The sequence below is a fragment of the Zalophus californianus genome, chromosome 15, assembly GCF_009762305.2.
Source record: "Zalophus californianus isolate mZalCal1 chromosome 15, mZalCal1.pri.v2, whole genome shotgun sequence".
Lineage (NCBI taxonomy): Eukaryota > Metazoa > Chordata > Mammalia > Carnivora > Otariidae > Zalophus > Zalophus californianus.
The window spans coordinates 30,111,419-30,130,741 of record NC_045609.1 but is presented as its reverse complement, the minus strand read 5'-3'; positions in this window follow the sequence as shown (position 1 = coordinate 30,130,741).

Sequence of the window (19,323 nt, the reverse complement as noted above, 5' to 3'; positions counted from 1 at the left end):
GCTCGCCTTCAATACGCTCACCGCTCTCACTAAGCAGCTAGAGCTAGAGCGCGCCTGAGAAGAGTTACCTGGGCTTCCTATAACAATGAGCCGCCTGTGTCTCTGCGCCAGCTCTGAAAAAAAGACTTTTCTAAGGGTGGGCAGGGAAGAATTGGCGGTCACGTGATCCGATCAGCCCGCCGCCATTTTGTGCTTTTTCAAGCCTTTTCTGTTTTTTCTAGTTCAAGTACTTGGAAGAATGTACCATTCTTGGTCCTGTACCATCATCCTAAGTTTTTTTTTTTAATTGAGATAAAATTCACTTACCACATAATTCACTGTTTTAAGTATTTTGTACAATTCAGTGACCTTTATTTTTTTTTCCAATGGCCTTCAGTCATAAGGTTAGGCAACCATCACCACCTCAACCCTTAGAAGAAACCCCTACCCATTAAGCAGTCACTCCTTAATCCCTGCTCCCGCCATCCCTTTACAGCCACTAATCGGCTTTGTCTCTATGGATTTGAATGTCCTAGATACTTCATAGTAATAGAATTATATAATATATGGTCTTTTGTGTCTGGCTTCTGTGGTGTCTAAATGAGGTGTCTGGATCTGATCAGCCCCCAAATTTTTGGAGCGACCCCTTTGGGTGGAAGCCAGTGGCGCAGGTGGTGAAAGAATCAACCTGAGGCAGAACAAAGGAGATAAAAGTTGACTGAATACACCGCAAGGGAGCCGCCGGCAGGACAGTGGAGAGGGTATCTGCAAGGAGGCAGTGGGTGGAGGCTGTTTTTAAAGGGTGAAGAGGAATATGGCCACCTGCGGAATTCTCCCTTTTTTGGTCACGGTGACTAGTTGTTAAGTAGCCCGTTGGCCATTTCGGACCTATGGCTATTTTGAGGTGGGTCCGGGGATGGGCCCCTCTGTATTCAGTCAGGAGGTCATGTGGGCCTTTATATTCCATTGCTCAAGCCTGTTTGCCTGAAAGTGTCCTGTACAACTTCTTTAACTTAACTATTGTTTCCAAGGTTCATGAAGCAAGTATCAGAACTTCATTCCATTTTATGGCTAAAACTAATCCTTTAAATGGAGAAAACCAATTTATTTATCCATTTTTCCTAAGTTGATCACTTAGGTTGTCTTCACATAGGGATGTTATGAATGCTGCTGTGAATATTCACATACGGGTTTTTTTTTTGAACTTTTGTTTTTAGTTCTCTTAGGTATATGCACAGGAGTGGAATTCTGGGTCACATGACAGTTCCCTACTTAAATTTTGAAAAATTGCCAACCTTTTTTCACAGTGGCTACACTAATTTAATTACCACACGCAATTAAACCACATCCTCCTCAACTCTAACTTTCTTTTTACAAACAGTTGGACGCCTGGATGGCTCCGGTCATAATCCTGGGGTCCCGGGATCAAGTCCCGCATTGGATTCTTGCTCAGCAGGGAGCCAGCTTCTCCCTCGTTGTCTCTCTCCGACAAATAAATAAAATCTTTTTTTTTAATTTTATTTATTTATTCATGAGAGACAGAGAGAGAGAAAGAAGCAGAGGGAGAAGCAGGCTCCCAAGGAGCAGGGAGCCCGATGTGGGACTCGATCCCAGGACCCTGGGATCATGACCTGAGCTGAAGGCAGACGCTTAACCATCTGAGCCACCCAGGCGCCCGACAAATAAATAAAATCTTAAAAAAAATAAAAAGTTGTTATAGGAGCCCCTAGGTGGCTCAGTCCATTAAGTGTCCAACTCTTGGTTTTGCGTTAGATCACAGTCTCATAGGTGGAGAGATCAGGCCCCAAAAGTCTTCCTGCTCAGCCCGGAGTCTGCTTGAAATTCTCTCCCTCTGCCTTCTCCCCTCTCTTGCACATGCACATGTGCTCTCTCTCCCTCTCTCTAAAATAAATAAATCTTTTAAAATAAAAAAAGTTGTTGTTATACCTATCCCTGTTAGTGAACTGGATTTGATTAGTATCCCTAATGACTAACAAAGTTTCCTTTTCTGACCATTTGTATATCTTCCGAGCAGAAATGTCTATTCATGTCCTTTGGTTCCACCTCCCCGACCTTAGTGATTTTTTCCTGTGTGCAATAAAAAATATGTAACATAAAATTTATCATCTTAACCATTTGTAGAAGTGTAAAATACAGCAGCATTAAGTACATGTACAGTGTTGTGCAGCCATTACCTTTGCCCAATTTTATTTTTTTAAGTGTTTCTTTGAGAGAGAGAGTAAACCAGCACAAGGAGGGAGACAGAGGGAGGAGCAGACTCCCCCGCTGAGCAGGGAGCTCAACTCTGGGCTAAATCCCAGGACCCCTGGATCATGACCTGACCCAAAGGCACATGCTTAACCGACTGAGCCACCCAGGTGCCCCTACCTTTGCCAAATTTTAAATTTGGTTGTCTTTTTGACTGAGTCTAAAGAGCTCTAGATCTAGATCTAAATCTTTTTTTTTTTTAAGATTTCATTTATTTGTCAGAGAAATTGAGAGAGTGAGCACATGCACACAAGCAGGGGCAGTGGCAGGCAGAGGGAGAGGGAGAAGCAGGTTCCCCGTTGAGCAAGGAGCCCGATGCAGGACTCGATCCCAGGATCCTGGGATCAAAACCTGAGCCAAAGGCAGATGCTGAACCAACTGAGCCACCCAGGCATCCCAACTACATACTAAATCTTTATCAGAGATATTATTTGCAGATATTTTCTCCCATTCTGTGGATGATCTTTCCACTTTATTAGTATTGTCATTTCATGTGCAAAACACTGCTGTTTTTTGAAGTTGAACTTACCTATTTTTTTCTTTTGTTATTTTTGTTTGGGAGGAAAACTTTTCTGCTATGCTTTAAGATTATTCTTGCCGGGGTGCCTGGGTGGCTCAGTTGGTTAGGCGACTGCCTTTGGCTCAGGTCATGATCCTGGAGTCCCAGGATCGAGTCCTACATCGGGCTCCTTGCTTAGCGGGGAGCCTGCTTCTCCCTCTAACCCTCCCCCGTCTCATGTACTCTCTCTCTCTCTCTCTCTCTCTCTCTCTCTCTCATTCTCGCTCTCTCAAATACATAAATAAATCTTAAAAAAAAAGATTATTCTTGCTGATCTAAGAATTAACCTAAGATGAGACAGGGGTGTGTGGGTGGCTCAGTCGTTAAGCATCTGCCTTCGGCTCATGTCATGATCTCGAGGTCCTGGGATTGAGCCCCACGTCGGGCTCCCCGCTAGGCGGGAAGCCTGCTTTTCCCTCTCCCACTCCCCCTGCTTGTGTTCCCTCTCTCGCTCTGTCCCTCTCTATCAAATAAATAAAATCTTTAAAAAAAATAAAATCAGACAGATTAACGGAAGAAGAGTCAAATTTAATTTAATTACATACATGTGGGACATCCACATAAACATGAGAGATTCCTAAAATATCAACCAAAATGAGGTATATATGTCATTCTGGACTACGCAGAAGGAGGTAAGGGTCAAGGGCTTGAAAGGGAAGGAAGGTAATTCATAGGAAGAATAGAAAGAGTAAATATTTGGTAAATAAATGTTTGCTGGGCCATGCAGAAACAATGGGACATAGAGATCAAAAAGGACTTTTTAGGTTCCTCCCTGTCCAACATACCTAGTTCATATTAAACTATAGTTATCTATGGGGGTGCCTGGCTGGCTTAATCGGTGGAGCATGCACCACTTGATCTTGGGGTCATGAATTCAAGCCCCACATTTGGCATAGAGATAACTAAAGAAAATAATAGGGGAGCCTGGGTGGCTCAGTCAGTTGCATCTGTCTTCTGCTCAGGTCATGATCCCAGGGTCCTGGGATTGAGCCCCACATCGGGCTCCTTGCTTCAGAGGGGACTCTGCTTCTCCCTCTGCACATCCTCTGCTGGTGCTCACACGCTCTCTCAAATATAATCTTAAAAAAAAAAAGTAAATTAATAATAATAGTAAAAGGGACACCTGGTTGGCTGAGTTGGTAGATCATGAGACCCTTGATCTCAAGGTTGTAGCCCCACATGAGGTATAGAGATTAGTTAAAATAAATTCTTTAAAAAATAATAATAATGTGGGGTGCCTGGGTAGCCCAGTCGTTAAGTGTCTGCCTTCGGCTCAGGTCATAATCCCAGGGTCCTGGGATCAAGCCCAGTATCGGGCTCCCTGCTCCACAGGAAGCCTGCTTCTCCCTTTCCCACTCCCCCTGCTTGTGTTGCCTCTCTCGCTGTCTCTCTTTCTGTCAAAAAATAAATAAAATCTTTAAAAAAAATAATAATGTCGCTATCTATGGTGATACCTCCCTTCCTGGAACAGGTCCTCTATCTAAATTCTTTTAGGCAGTTGAAGGGAGGCAAAAAAAGAAAAACTCCTTGAGTCTTATGTTTCTTAAAAATAATCAGCCTAGGGGCACCTTGATGGTGTAGTCAGTAAGTGTCCAGCTCTCGGTTTCAGCTCAGGTTGTGATCTCAGGGTCATAGGATGAAGCCCTCTGTCTGGCTCTTGCTCAGTGGAGAGTCAGATTGAGAGTCTCTCTCTATATATATTATTATTTTTTTAAGATTTTTAAAAAATTTTTATTTATTTGTCAGAGAGAAAGAGCACAAGCAGGGGGAGTGGCAGGCAGAGGGAGAAGCAGGTTCCCCACTGAGCAAGGAACCCAATGTGGGACTCTATCTCAGGACCCTGGGATCATGACCTGAGCCCACGGCAGACTCTTAACTGACTGAGCTGCCCAAGCATCCTATCTCTCTCTCTTACTAAATAAATAAATAAAACTTAAAAAAATAATAATCAGCCTAGAATAACCCATATGCCAAAGAGACACATTTGGGGTGGCAAATTTTGCTCCCATACACTGACGGTTTTGGTGTCATACCTAAGAATCAATTGCCAAATGCAAGGTCATGATGATTTACCCTATGTTTCATTTTAAACTTTTATAGTTTTGGTTTTACATTGAGGTGATTGATTATTATTATTATTTTTTTTTTTTAAGTAATCTCTATACCCAACTTGGAACTTGAACTCATGACCCTGAGATCAAAAGTCACATGCTCGGGGCACCTGGGTGGCTCAGTCAAGTGTCTGCCTTCAGCTGAGGTCATGATCCCAGGGTCCTGGAATCGAGGCCTGCATTGGGCTCCCTGCTTGGCAAGAAGCCTGCTTCTCCCTCTCCCACTCCCCCTCCTGTGTTCCCTCTCTCGCTATGTCTTTCTGTCAAATAAATAAATAAAATCTTTAAAAAAAAAAGTCACATGCTCTACGCATTGAGCCAGCCCGATAGCCCTGATTTTTTTTTTTAGAGGGTGGGGGGAGGGGCAAAGGGAGAGGAAGAGAGAGAATCTTAAGCAGGCTCCACACCCAGCACAGAACCTAATGCATGGCTCCATTTCAGAACCCTGAGATCATGATCTAAGCCCAAATTAAGAGTCAGATGTTTTGGGGCGCCTGGGTGGCTCAGTTGGCTAAGCAACTACCTTCAGCTCAAGTCATGATCCCAGGGTCCTGGGGATCGATCCCTGTATAAGGCTCCTTGCTCAGCGGGGAACCTGCTTCTCCCTCTCCCTCTGCCTGCTGTTCTGCCTGCTTGTGCTTTCTCTCTGTCAAATAAATAAATAAATAAATCTTAAAAAAAAAGAGTCAGATGTTTTAACTGACTGAACCACCCAGGCACCCCATGATTGAACCATTTTAAATTAATTTTTGTAAGGACTTGCCTATGGCTTTTGCCATTGTTTGCTTATTCTGGATTGCAATTCTCTGCTATTCCCAAAGAAACCCATTTTACTGGAAAAAATAAATTAACTTTTTATATGATGTGAGTTGAGTCCAACTTCATTCTTTTGTATGTGGATATCCAATTGTCTTAAAATCATTTGTTGAAAGTCTATTACCTCGCACTGAATAGTCTCAGCATCTATGTCAAAAATCAGTTGACAAAAAAAAAAATCAGCTGACTATATATAAATAGGTTTATTTCTGGACTCCAAATTCTATTTTATTGATCTATATGTCTGTCCTTATACTATACTTTTTTTAAAGAATTTATTTATTTATTTGACAGAGAGACACAGCGAGAGAGAGAGAACACAAGCAGGGGGAGTGGGAGAGGGAGAAGCAGGCTTCCCGTGGAGCAAGGAACCCGATGTGGGGCTTGATCCCAGGACCCTGGGATCATCACCTGAGCCGAAGGCAGCCACTTAACCGACTGAGCCACCCAGGCACCCCTGTACTATACTCTTTTAATTACTGTAGCTTTGTAGAAAGTTTTGAGAAGTGTGAGTCTTCTAACTTTGTTCTTTTTTTTTTCAAGATTGTTTTGGCTTTTTCAGGGTCTCTTGCAATTCTGTATGAATTTTAGCATCAGTTTGACCAGTTCTGCAAAAACGGTGGTTGGGATTTTTTTTTTTTAAAGTTTGTTTGTTTGGGGGCACCTGGGTGGCTCAGTCGTTAAACGTCTGCCTTCAGCTCGGGTCATGTTTCCAGGGTCCTTGGATTGAGCCCCGCATAGGGCTCCCTGCTCAGCTGGAAGCCTGCTTCTCCCTCTCCCACTCCCCTTACTTGTGTTCCCTCTCTAACTGTGTCTCTATCTGTCAAATAAATAAATAAAATCTGTAAAAAATCTAAAACAAAATTTTAAAAACATAAAGTTTGTTTGTTTGTTTAAAGCAATTTCTACACCCAACATGGGGCTTGAATTCACAACCCTGAGATCAAAAGTTGCATGCTGGGCACCTGGGTGACTCAGTCGTTAAGCATCTGCCTTTAGCTCAGGTCATGATCCCAGAGTCCTGGGATCGAGTCCCACATGGGGCTCCCCACTCAGTGGGAAGCCTGCTTCTCCCTCTCCCACTCCCCCTGCTTGTGTTCCCTCTCTCACTGTGTCTCTATCTGTCAAATAAATAAATAAAATCTTTAAAAAAAAAAAAGTTGCATGCTGTTCCAACTGAGCCAGCCAGGTGCCCCAGTGGTTGAATTTTGATAGGGAATTCATTGAATTTGTAGGCCAATTTGGGGAGTATTGTCATCCTAACAATACTAACTATCCATTTCACGAATGTGGGATGTTTTTCCATTTATATAATTCTTTTTAATTTCTTTCATCATTTAAAAAATTTTTTAATTATTCTTATTTTTTAAAATATATTTTATTTATTTATTTGACAGAGAAAGAGCACAAGTAGTTGGAGGGGCAGAGAGAGAGAGTGAGAGGGAGAAGCAGACTCCCTGCAGAGCATAGAGCCTGAATTGGGGCCCCATCCCAGGACCCTGGGATCATGACCTGACTGAAGTCAGATGCTTAACCAATAAGCCACCCAGGTGCCCCATTCATCATGTGTGTTTTGTTTTTTGTTTGTTTGTTTGTTTTCAGATTTTATTTTTAAGTAATCTCTACACCAAACATGGGACTTGAACTCATAACCCTAAGATCAAGAGTTGCATGCTATACCAATGACCCAGCGAGGCACCCCTTTTCATCATGTTTTTTTTTTTTAAGATTTATTTATTTGACAGAGATAGCAAGAGAAGGAACACAGCAGGGGGAGTGGGAGAGGGAGAAGCAGGTTTCCCGGCGAGCAGGGAGCCTGATGTGGGGCTCGATCCCAGGACCCTGAGACCATGACCTGAGCCAAAGGCAGACGCTTAACGACCGAGCCACCCAGGCGCCCCCATCATGTTTTATAGATTTCAGAGTTCGATTTTTGCTCTTCCTTGGTTAAATTTATTCCTCAACAATTTTTATTCTTTTTGATACCATTGTAAATGGAACAGTTTTCTCAATTTCATTTCTGGATTGTTTATTACTAGTATACAGTAATACAATTGATTTTAGTATGTTGATTTTGTGTTTTACAACTTTGTTGAATTAGTTTATTTTCTGTAATAGTTGTGTGTATGTGTATGTATTCATTAGGATTATATATATATATATATATATATATATATATATATAAGATCATGTCATTTGTGAATTGAGATAGTCTTACTTTTTCCCTTCCAATATGAACGCTTTTTATTCCTTTCTGCCCCATCCCCCCTTGGCTTAATTGCTCTGGCTAGAACTTTCAGTATAATGTTGAACAGAAGTGGTGAGATCAGATATCCTTGTCTTCTTCCTGAATTTAGGGGGAAAGCTTCAGTCTTTATTAAGTTTTATTTTAGCTGTGGTTTTTTTCACAGATGCCTGTTATCAGGTTAAGAAGGTTCTCTTCTATTCCTAGAGGAATCTGGGTGGCTCAGTCACTTAAACTTGATCTCAGCTCAGGGCTTCATCTCAGGGTCATGAGTTGAAGCCCTACTTAAAACAAAGAAAAAGAAGGTTCTCATCTATTCCTAGTTTACTGACAGTTTTTATCATGAAAGGATTTGCATGTTGTCAAATGGTTTTCCTCCATCAACTGAGATGATCATGTGGATTTTTTTTTTTAAGATTTTATTTATTTATTTGACAGAGAGAGACACAGCGAGAGAGGGAACACAAGCGGGGGCGGGGGGTGGGAGAGGGAGAAGCAGGCTTCCCGTGGAGCAGGAAGCCCGACATGGGGCTCGATCCCAGGACCCTGGGATCATGACCTAAGCCAAAGGCAGACACTTAAAGACTGAGCCACCCAGGCACCCCGATCATGTGGATTTTTACTGCACTGTATTAATATGGTGTATTAGATTGATTGGGTTTTGTATATTGATCTATCCTTACATTCCTGGGATAAATTCCACTTGGTTATGGTAATCTTTTTAATATACTGCTGGGTTTGATTTGCTAGTATTTTGTTTAGAATTTTTGCATATATTGTGGTCTGTAGTCTTCTTCTTCTTCCTCTCCTTCTTCTTCAAGATATATTTATTTATTTGAGAGAGAGTGGACGAAGGGGCGGAGGGAGAGAATATCCAAGCAGACTTCTGCTAAATTTGGAGCCCAACACAGGGCTCGATTTCATAAGCCATGAGATCAGGACCTGAGCCAAATCCTAGGGTTGGATGCTTAACTGGTTGAGTCACCCGGCGACCCTGTAATGTTCTTCTTCTTTTTTTTTTTTTTTAAGTAATCTCTACGCCCAACATGGGGCTGGAACTTATGGCCCTGAGATCAAAAGTCACATGTTCTAGTGACTGAGCCAACCAGGTGCTCCTCTTGTGATGTCTTTGACTGGCTTTGGTATGAGAGTAATATTTGGCTCATAGAATTAATTAGGAAGTGTTCCTTTTTCCACTTTTTAAAAATACTTGAGAAGAATTGGGGCAATTCCTTTTTAAATATTTCATCATGTCTTGGTATTTTTTTTTTTTTAAAGATTTTATTTATTTGAGAGCGAGCGAGCGAGAAACAGCATGAGAGGGGAGAGAGTCAGAGGGAAAAGCAGGCTCCCCACTGAGCTGGGAGCCTGATGTGGGACTCGATCCCAGGACTCCGGGATCATGACCTGAGCCGAAGGCAGTCGCTTAACCGACTGAGCCACTCAGGCGCCCTTGGTATTGTTTTTTCCCCCCCAGTGGATAGTAATTTTTTTTAAAGATTTTATTTATTTATTTGACAGAGAGTGGGAGAGAGAGATAGCACAAGAACAGGGAGCAGCAGAGGGGGAGGGAGAAGCAGGCTCCCTGAGCCTGATGTGGGACTCGATCCCAGGACCCCAGGATCATGACCTGAGCCAAAGGCAGATGCTTAACCGACTGCACCACCTAGGCGCCCCTCAGTGGATAGTATTTTGATTACTGACTCAAAAAAATTTTTTAAGACTTTATTTTTAAGTATCTCTACACACAACATGGGGCTTGAACTTACAACCCTGAGATCAGGAGCTATGTGCTCTACTGACTGAGCCAGTCAGGCACCCCTTCTTTTCTCCCCATTTTTACACAGATTGGCATTTCAAATAATATATCTTGGAAATTTCTCCATATCAGAATGTAAAGTGCTTCCCCATTCTTTTTGCCAGCCAAGTAATATTTTTTGTATGAATTACCATAATATATTTATTCAATCCCCAATTTATGAGTATGTAGGCCATTTTTTTTTTTTTAAATCTTTTTTTGGGCAATGCTTGGGTGACTTAGTTGGTTGAGTGTCCAACTCTTGGTTTCAGCTCAGGTCATGATCTCATGGGTCCTGGGATCGCACCCCACGTTGGGCTCCGCAGTCGGCGGGGAGCCTGCTTGAAGATTCTCTCCCTTTGCTCCTGCCTGCACTGGCTTGTGTGTGTGCACTCTCTCTCTCTAAAATAAATTAAAAAAAATTTTTTTAATTTTTTTTTTTATGGGGTGCCTGATTGACTTAGTCAGTAGGGTGCACAACTCTTGATCTTGGGGTTTTAGCTTGAGCCCCACCTTGGGTGCAGAGATTACTTAACATTAAAATCTTTTTTTTTAAAGATTTTATTTATTTATTTGAGAGAGAGAGAATGAGAGATAGAGAGCACGAGAGGGAAGAGGGTCAGAGGGAGAAGCAGACTCCCTGCTGAGCAGGGAGCCCGATGTGGGACTCGATCCCGGGACTCCAGGATCATGACCTGAGCCGAAGGCAGTTGCTCAACCAACTGAGCCACCCAGGCGCCCCCTTAACATTAAAATCTTAACACATCTTTTTTTTTTTTATGGAAAGAAGTATTTATTTATTTATTTAAAGTAGGCTCCTGGCTCTACCCCCAAAGTGGGGCTTGAACTCACTACCCAGAGATTAAGAGTCGCATGTTCTCCCAACTGAGCCAAGCAGGCACCCTCTATGTGGGGATTTTTTTTTTTTTAAGATTTTATCTATTTATTTGACAGAGAGAGAGAGCAAGCACAAGCAGGGGGAGCAGCAGAGGGAGAGGGAGAAGCCGGCTGCCTGCTGAGCAGGGAGCCCAATGTGGGACTTGATCCCAGGACCCTGAGGTCATGATCTGAGCCAAAGACAGATGCTTAACCAACTGAGCCACCCAAATGCCTCTGTGTAGGGGATTTTTTATCTTTTGCACGCAAGCAGTGCTGCAATAAACAACCTCATATTTGGGTCATTTCTCTCTTGTAAAATTGTATCAGTAGAATATGTTTCTAGAGATAGGATTGCTTGGTCACGGATCTTGTGAATTTACAATTTTAATGCATGTGGCCAACTTGACTTCCATAAGTTTATACCAATTTTCAATCCTACCAGCAATGTATGAGAGCATCTATTTTCCCTTACACTTGCCAAATAGTATATTTTCAAACTTTTAAGCCTGCTCATAGGTGAATAGCACTGTTTCTGTTATCTATTATTGTGTAACAGACTGTCACAAAATGTAGTGGCTTAAAATAACAACTTCTTAATATGTGCTGGCTCTGTGGGATGATGGAGCTCAGCTAAATGGTGGTGGCTTAAGGTCTCTAATTTGCTTGCAGTCAGATGGCAGCTGAGGCTGGAGTCATCTGATCCTGGCCTCTCCAGGATGATCTCTTGACTCACATTTGAGTGAGTGCTCCTTTACTCTCAGCCTCTCCAGGAGCAGCCTGGCCTTCTTTCATAACAGCTCTTGCCTCCAAAGTAGGGAAGTGGATACTGTCAGCTCAATTTGAATGAGGTGGAAGAATATAGATACCAGCTCTCAATGCACAAAGAGGAAGGAAAGGAGATGTTGGCCCTCGTTGGTAGCCTGTTGTAGTTTTGGTTACTATTTCTCTCAGTATGAGTGAGGTTATCTTTTCATAGGTGTAAGAAACACTTGTATTTCCTTTTCTAGTAACCAATATTCATTTCTTTCTTTCTTTTTCTATTTGGACACTGATCCTTTTCTTGTTAATTTTTGGGAGCTCATTATCTTAGTCCTTTGTCATATCACCTAAAAATATTTTATGTTAGTTTTTGTTTTGATTTTTTTTTTTTACTTAGATTTTGGAGCATTTTACTGTGCATAAGTTTTTATTTTTATGTAGTAAAATTTATTAAATTTGTATTTTATTGCCATTGAATTTCTGGGGAAAAAAAGGCCTTTCCCACTCTGATTATAAAAATACAAATTCTACAGTTGTTTCTTCTAGAATTTTTATTTATTTATTTTTTTAAGCTTCCAATCCATTTAGAATTTATCCTAAGGAAAGGAGTGAGGAAAGAATATAACTTTGTTTATACAGATGGCTACCCAGTTTTTGTAACTATTCATTGAATAATCCTTCATTTCCCCAGTGATTTGAAATGCCACCCTTAAATTATAGCAAAAGTCCATATGTATTTAGGTTTGTGATGTGGAGAACAAAGGCAAAAGAAAAAGAAACTTCTTTAGAACTTAGAGCTTATTGACAAGTACTTGAGACAAGCAGAGTGACCTTCCTCAAGGAGTTTAACTGCCTTGATGCTAACACATCGCTAGAGGCAAAAGGCAACCTTAGCTTCACATTAGCCTGACCTCCAAGATCCTGTAAAATCCCTTTGGAAACTTCTTTTATTTCTACCCCTTACTCCCCAAAGATATATGTTAGCAATCATCCTCCAAGCATATGGCCTACATATACATCTGAAGGGTTTCATGCCTAAGATTCTACTAGACAGTAAAAAATGACCTTTTTCTAACAACAGTCAGCTCCTCAAGGTCCTAGAAATCTTGCTTCAAAATCTTTAAGAGACTTAGGCTATCCCTAACCCCCTCCCAACTTGAAAGTGTATAATCAGCCACTCCTCGTGACCCCAGTACAGCTCTTTCTGCCCATGGGTCCTGTCCCCGTGCTGTAATAAAACCACCCTTTTTGCACTGAAGATGCCTCAAGAATTCTTTCTTGGGGTGCCTGGCTGGCTCAGTTGAAGGAGTGTGAGATTCCTGATCTCAGGGTGGTGATTTCAAGGCCCATGTTGGGTGTGGAGACTGCTTAAATAAATAAAACTTAAAAAAAAGAAAAGAAAAAGAGGGGTGCCTGGGTGGCTCAGTCAGTTAAGCATCTGTTTTCAGCTCAGGTCATGATCCCAGGGTCCTGGGCTCAAGCCCCACATCGGGCTATATGCTCAGTGGCGAGCCGGCTTCTTCCTCTCCCTCTGCCTGCCGCTCGCCCCGCTTGTGCTCTCTCTCTCTGACAAATAAAACCAAAAAAAAAAAAAAGAATTTTTCCTTGACCGTTTGATCCAAATCTCAACATTTTCAGATCAGTTTGTTTTAGAATTCTGTTCTGTTCTACTGATCTATTATTCATCACACTAGTACCATATTCTTTCAATTACTGTAGCTTTATAAAATATTTTATATCTTGGGGCACCTGGGTGGCTCAGTCGGTTAAGCATCTGCCTTTGGGTCAGGTCATATCAAGCCCTGCATCATGCTCCTTGCTCAGTGGGGAGCCTGCTTCTCCCTCTCCCTCTGCCTGCCGCTCCCCCTGCTTGTGCTCTCTCACTTTCTCTCTGTCAAATAAATAAATAAAATCTTTTAAAAAATATTTTCTATTTATAATATTGAGTAGGACCAGTATCCTTTTTTTTTAAGATTTTATTTATTCATGAGAGACAGAAACAAGTCTCATAATATTATTCCTCCTCCCTGAGGGACTCGATCCCAGGACCCCAGGGTCACAACCTGAGTTGAAGGTAGATGCTTAACCGACTGAGCCACCCAGAACAAGTATCCCTTAACTACTCTCCCTTTCCCCCCTGACCCCTGGATTTTTTTGGCTATTTTTATCTACTCCATATGAACTTCATTTTTTTTATATCTTATTTATTTATTTGAGAGAGAGAGAGAGCGTGAGGATGGGAGGGGTAGAGGAAGAAGGAGAAGCAGGCTCCCTGCTGAGCAGGGAGCCAGACGCAGGGCTTATTCCCAGGAACGGGAGATTATGACCTGAGCTGAAAGCAGACGCTTAACCAACTGAGCTACTCGGGCGCCCCTCCATATGAACTTTATGGGTTTTGGGTTTTTTTGAAGATTTTATTTATTTGGGCGCCTGGATGGCTCAGTTGGTTAAGCGACTGCCTTCGGCTCAGGTCATGCTCCTGGAGTCCCGGAATCGAGTCCCGCATCGGGCTCCCTGCTCAGCGGGGAGTCTGCTTCTCCCTCTGACCCTCCCCCCACTCATGTGCTCTCTCTCTTTCATTCTCTCTCAAATAAATAAATAAAAGCTTAAAAAAAAGATTTTATTTATTTATTCGCCAGAAAGAGAGAGAGAGCAAGAGCAAGAGAGAGCACACACAGGCAGGGGAGAGGCAGTCAGCTGGGAGCCCGATGTGGGACTCCCTCCCAGGACCCTGGGATCATGACCTGAGCCAAAGGCCGACGCTTAATGACTGAGCCACCCAGGCGCCCCTTTTATTTACTTTTCTTATTTACTTTTCCAAATGTGGCTATCCTACACAAATTTTAATTACAAATATAACTCTCAGTTTTCTATTGGACAGGGCTGTTCTATATCTTGATTGCCATGGTGGTTGCATGACTATATAGGTTTGTCAAAACTCAGAGAACTCGTGTAAAGGGAGAAATCTGCTGTATATAAATTATGCCTCAATAAACGTAACTGTTAAAGGGCGCCTGGCTGTCAGTCAGTAGAGCATGCGACTCGTGATCTTGGGGCCATGAGTTCTAGTCCCACACTGGGGACAGAGATTACGAAAATAAATAAATAAATAAATAAATAAATAAATAAATAAATAAATAAATCTTTAAAAAATGTTTTAAAGAAAATAAAAATCTTGTTTGAGAAATGCTTTTGAACAATGTCTGCCTCTTAAAGTTCTGAACTTTCCCTTCACAGCCTTATAAAATAGCGTGGTAACAAATTCGGTGCCTGGCAGGAAGGGATTTTCCTTGATCTTTAGCCAAAAAGTTTTCTTTAAACCGCCAGAAAGTTCTGACTAGAAAGAGAATGTAAAGTGTTGGCCAGAGAATGGTTGAAATCAGGAAAGAAGCCAGAGAAGGAAAGATTGCATACGAAGAAGGATCAATGGAGGCCCCAGTGAAGTAGAAAAAAGTGCTGTGGAAATGGCTGGCCGGACAAACGCAACAGAGTGGAGGCTGAGAGGTCATGATGGGAGGTATCTGAGCTAAGGATTTTGGAAGTGATGATATATTCCATTCTGTGACTGGAAAAGGGAGGCTCTGGTGAAGAGAAGAGAAGGTATTCCGATAACATCAAGGAACTGAGTGCTATACGGTAACTAACTAGAATTTATTTATTTATTTGTTTGTTTGTTTATATCACTTTTAGAGAGAAAGAGAGAGCAGGGGGAAGGGGAAGAGGGAGAGGGAGAGAGAAACACAAGCAGTGTGAGCACAGAGCCCACGAGAGGCTTGATCTTGCAACACTGAAATCACGACCTGAGCTGAAACCAAGAATTGGCTGCTTAACTATGCCACCCAGGCAGCCTACCAACTAGAATTTAAATAAACATTTGGAAAATAAATAAATAAATAAACATTGGTATCTTTGAGGGTATAAAAAAGAGAAAGATAAGACATTGGAGCTGATATAAGATCTATGGGAAGGATCTAGCCACATGAGAAACTGAAGGTAGGACCAAGCAGCAGGTACAAATGGTTTGAGTCGAAAGAGTTTGGCCTGTTCAAGGAACTGTAGCTCAGGTTGGCTGGAGCATGGCAAATGAGAGCAGATAGGTTGGCAGGGGCTGGATTCCCCAGAGTTTTGCAAACTAAGTAAGGAGTTTGGTTTCATACTAAGTGTGATGGGAGGCCATAGAAGTCTTTCAAGCAAGGAAATATCATGATCCGAGATCTGTTTTGATTTTTATTTATTTTTAATTTTTATTTTATTATTTTTTAAAGGTTTATTGATTTATTTGAGAGAGAGAGAGCTCAAGGTGGGAAGGGGCAGAGAGAGGAGAAACTCAAGCAGCCCGCACTGCGGGCAGTGCCCAATGTGGGGCTCAAGCTCACGACGGTGAGATCAAGACCTGAGCCGAGATCAAGAGTTGTCTCTTGGGGCGCCTGGGTGGCTCAGTTGGTTGAGCATCTGTCTGGTTCAGGTCATGATCACGGGGTCCTGGGATGGAGCTCCGTATCAGGGCCCAGCTCAATGGGGAGTCTGCTTCTCCCTCTCCCTCTGATACTCCCCCCCTGCTCACGCTCTCACTTGCTCTTTGTCTCTCTCAAATGAATAAAAATAAAAAATCTTAATAAAAAAAAAAAGAGTTGGTCTCTCAACTGACTGAGCCACCCAGGCACCCCTGAGATCTGCTTTTAAAAGATTACACAGGGGTGCCTTAGGTCACTGGATGACCTAAGTTGCTTCTATTTTGCTGGTCCAGCATCACCTAGTGTGTTGCCCATGTTTGTATGGTCAGCCTCACTCACATATCTCCCTTTTAATCAGCTAGGAAAAAGGTGGAAAATGTAGTCTCTAGCTGTCCAGCTAAACCTGAGGAGAAGATCTGGTCAGGAGATGGAGTTGTTCCCAATACTAGAAGGAAGAGTAATACCAGATGCTACCGCAGGGGAGTTGGGTTTCAGATTAGATTAATCAATTGATCACTTAATTTCTAAAGTAAGTTCTACACCCAACATGGGGCTTGAACTCACAACCCTGAGATCAGGAGTCACATGTTCTACCAACTGAAACAGCCAGTCGCCCTCAGATTAGATGAATTTAGAGTAACTTTATTACTTTGTGATATTTGCTGTAATCTCACTAAAAGCCTATTAATTATTTTTCACTTCAGGTTTTAGTAAATACATTAGGATGTATTTAAAATACTATGAGCATAATAAGTTTAGGATTAAGTTTATTAAAATAATGAAAAACCCAAGGGAGGGTATGAGTCAGTTGAGATCCAAGTTGATTTAAAGCCCTGCCACTTACTAGGGGTATGATCTTAGCCACTTTTAAGCTTCAGAATTAATCTGTAAAAAGGGGTTGATAAGAGTCCTTACTGAATAGCATCACTGTGGAAGTTAAATAATTTATATAAAATGCAAGTGTTTGGTACATTGGAAGGATTCCATAGGGGCACCTGGCTGGCTCAGTCAGTAGAACATGCGACTCTAGATCTCAGGGTCATAAGTTCAAGCCCCACATTGGGCACGGAGCCTACTTAAAAAAACACAACAGCCCTCCCCCCGCAAAAAACAAAAAAATGTAAGGATTCCATAAATGTAGCCATCTTGATTTTATGTTGAACATAATCCACACAATTGGACATCTCCAAATATTAAATCTCATAGTCCTTTATAGTTAAAAATGTGTGACTTTTATTGGATATTAAAGTTTTAAAATATTTTGAAGAGGAAAGAAAAATTAGACTACCAGGTGCAAAATAGAAGTATAAAATTTATTTAAAACCACCCACAAAGTTCTGTGTAATCAGGAATGATACAATTTGCAATAGTTTTTTTAAAAACTCATGACAAAGATTTAAAATATAATTTCAATTACAGTATTCATTTAGCCTTATTCAGTTAGAACACTTAAAAAAAGAAACTTTGTGCTCTAAATAAATGAGACACACAAGGAAAATATAATAGACAATTTCCACAACTCTTTACATGTATGTTTCAATACTAGTACATTTCAATGCATTTTGCTACATAAACATGAAATCATGTACACCTGCTGTGCACCAAAATTTAGCTTAATTAGGTCTTTCAAGTAACATGCAATTCCAACTCACAAGACTTCAAGTACTGCTAATAAGTGTTCCCTTGTATGCAGAGCACTACATGTTGATCCTGAATTGAAATTGTCATAATTAAGATTATCTCTTTCCCTTCTGCATGGTGAAGTGCTTTTTCTTTAAACTGTTTCTTCCATATATTAAGAACCCAAACCAGATTTTGTGGAGTTTTAAAATCTTTTCCTTACTAACTTATTTCATTATTTGGGATATTTAATACAGTAGGACTGCAATCGGTAAAAAATAATCCCCCAAGGCAAAAAATCAAAGGTACAAAATAAATAGTAAATATACCCTAAGGAGAGACAAAGTCACCTAGAGACAGGAATATTAACTTGTGAAATTGGTATTTCTCTATGGAAAGTCAGTACTACTCTATTTCCCCATGATGAAGAATCTGTGAATATTTTACTCCCACTATTGAAAAGCACTCAATCTTCTCCTTTGAGCGTAAGTATTGATATGCACGTGAATCTACTTGGTAGGTCACCATATAACACAAGAGAAAATGAAGAAACTAGAAATTAATGCTTTTCTTTCTGTCAAGTAGTTTTATGAGTTTTTCTTCAGGGAACACTTCATGATTTTTAGTAACTCAAAGATGACTATCCACCCATATGTCACAATGCAAAAGCTCCCCCCACCCCCGTTTTTTTACTATAAAACCATTTCTGGAAAAATATTTCTCTTAAAGCACCTATCACAATGTTATCTGTTATAGAAGTTTAAAAAAAATGACCATACCTATTAATAAAAAATATTTAGTCTTTGTTTTGTTTTGTTTTCTAAGAGCTATTTTTGTAAAGTCCTATATTGTCAGCCATTTTATAATCACAAACAGGCATTGGTGAGGATAGGCAGTTACTGAACCAAATCACCAAAAGTGGAATTTATTGGACTATTTAGGGAAGTTTAGGTTTTTCTTTAGCAACCCATAATGTACTGATGGAATTGCCAAAATATCCCGCCTCTTTATATTTATAAAGAGCTTTTACCAAAACTTTACAAATACATCTCATTCTTTTTCTTAACTCTCTGGGCAAAGGTATGTTTAAACAAAATGGAACAAAAAACAAAACAAAACAAATATAAATTAAGTGGGAGACAGTACTATCTCTTAGAGATGCCAGCAATTTTACATTTTTACCATGAATACCTGGGAACTAAAATAGTCAGTTCACCCAGCACATTCCCTTCTAGAAACCTGCATTTCAATATAACAAATACATTAAACTTTGATTCTGAGTTGCTGATCTCAGTCTTTTTAAAAATAATATTTAAGACAAATATCATTGAGGTTTCCCTTTGTTTTAGTAGTAGTACAGGGACATTCTTTATTAAAAAGTTTATTTACAGGGAAAAACTAAAGCTTCATTAATCTAAATCCTAAAATGCAGAAATCTTGGGAATTTGGGGAGATCTTCCAAAGTATGCATGAAAAAATCCCTGGCTAAATAAATAGTGGAAACAAAATACTTCAGAAGCATGTTTTGGCATACAATAAGTAGGTTTTACATTATTCTTAGATTAGGTCTGACAAAATTTCTACTCAATAGCACTCTTGAAATTATAGTTTATGGTGCAGAAATGCATTCTGCATTCTGCAGTCTGCAGCTATGAAATGGTTTGGTCTCAGATAGGTTGACTTGCTCTATGACTTGGAGCAAGGCATTTGCTCTTCTTTCTGATCTGCAGGTTCCCATCACCAGTAAGATGGGAACATTTGGACATTTGTCCAACCCTCAGTGTTGGGGAGAAAAAGAGAGCACACAGTAAAGCAGTTTGATAACCTAAAACATT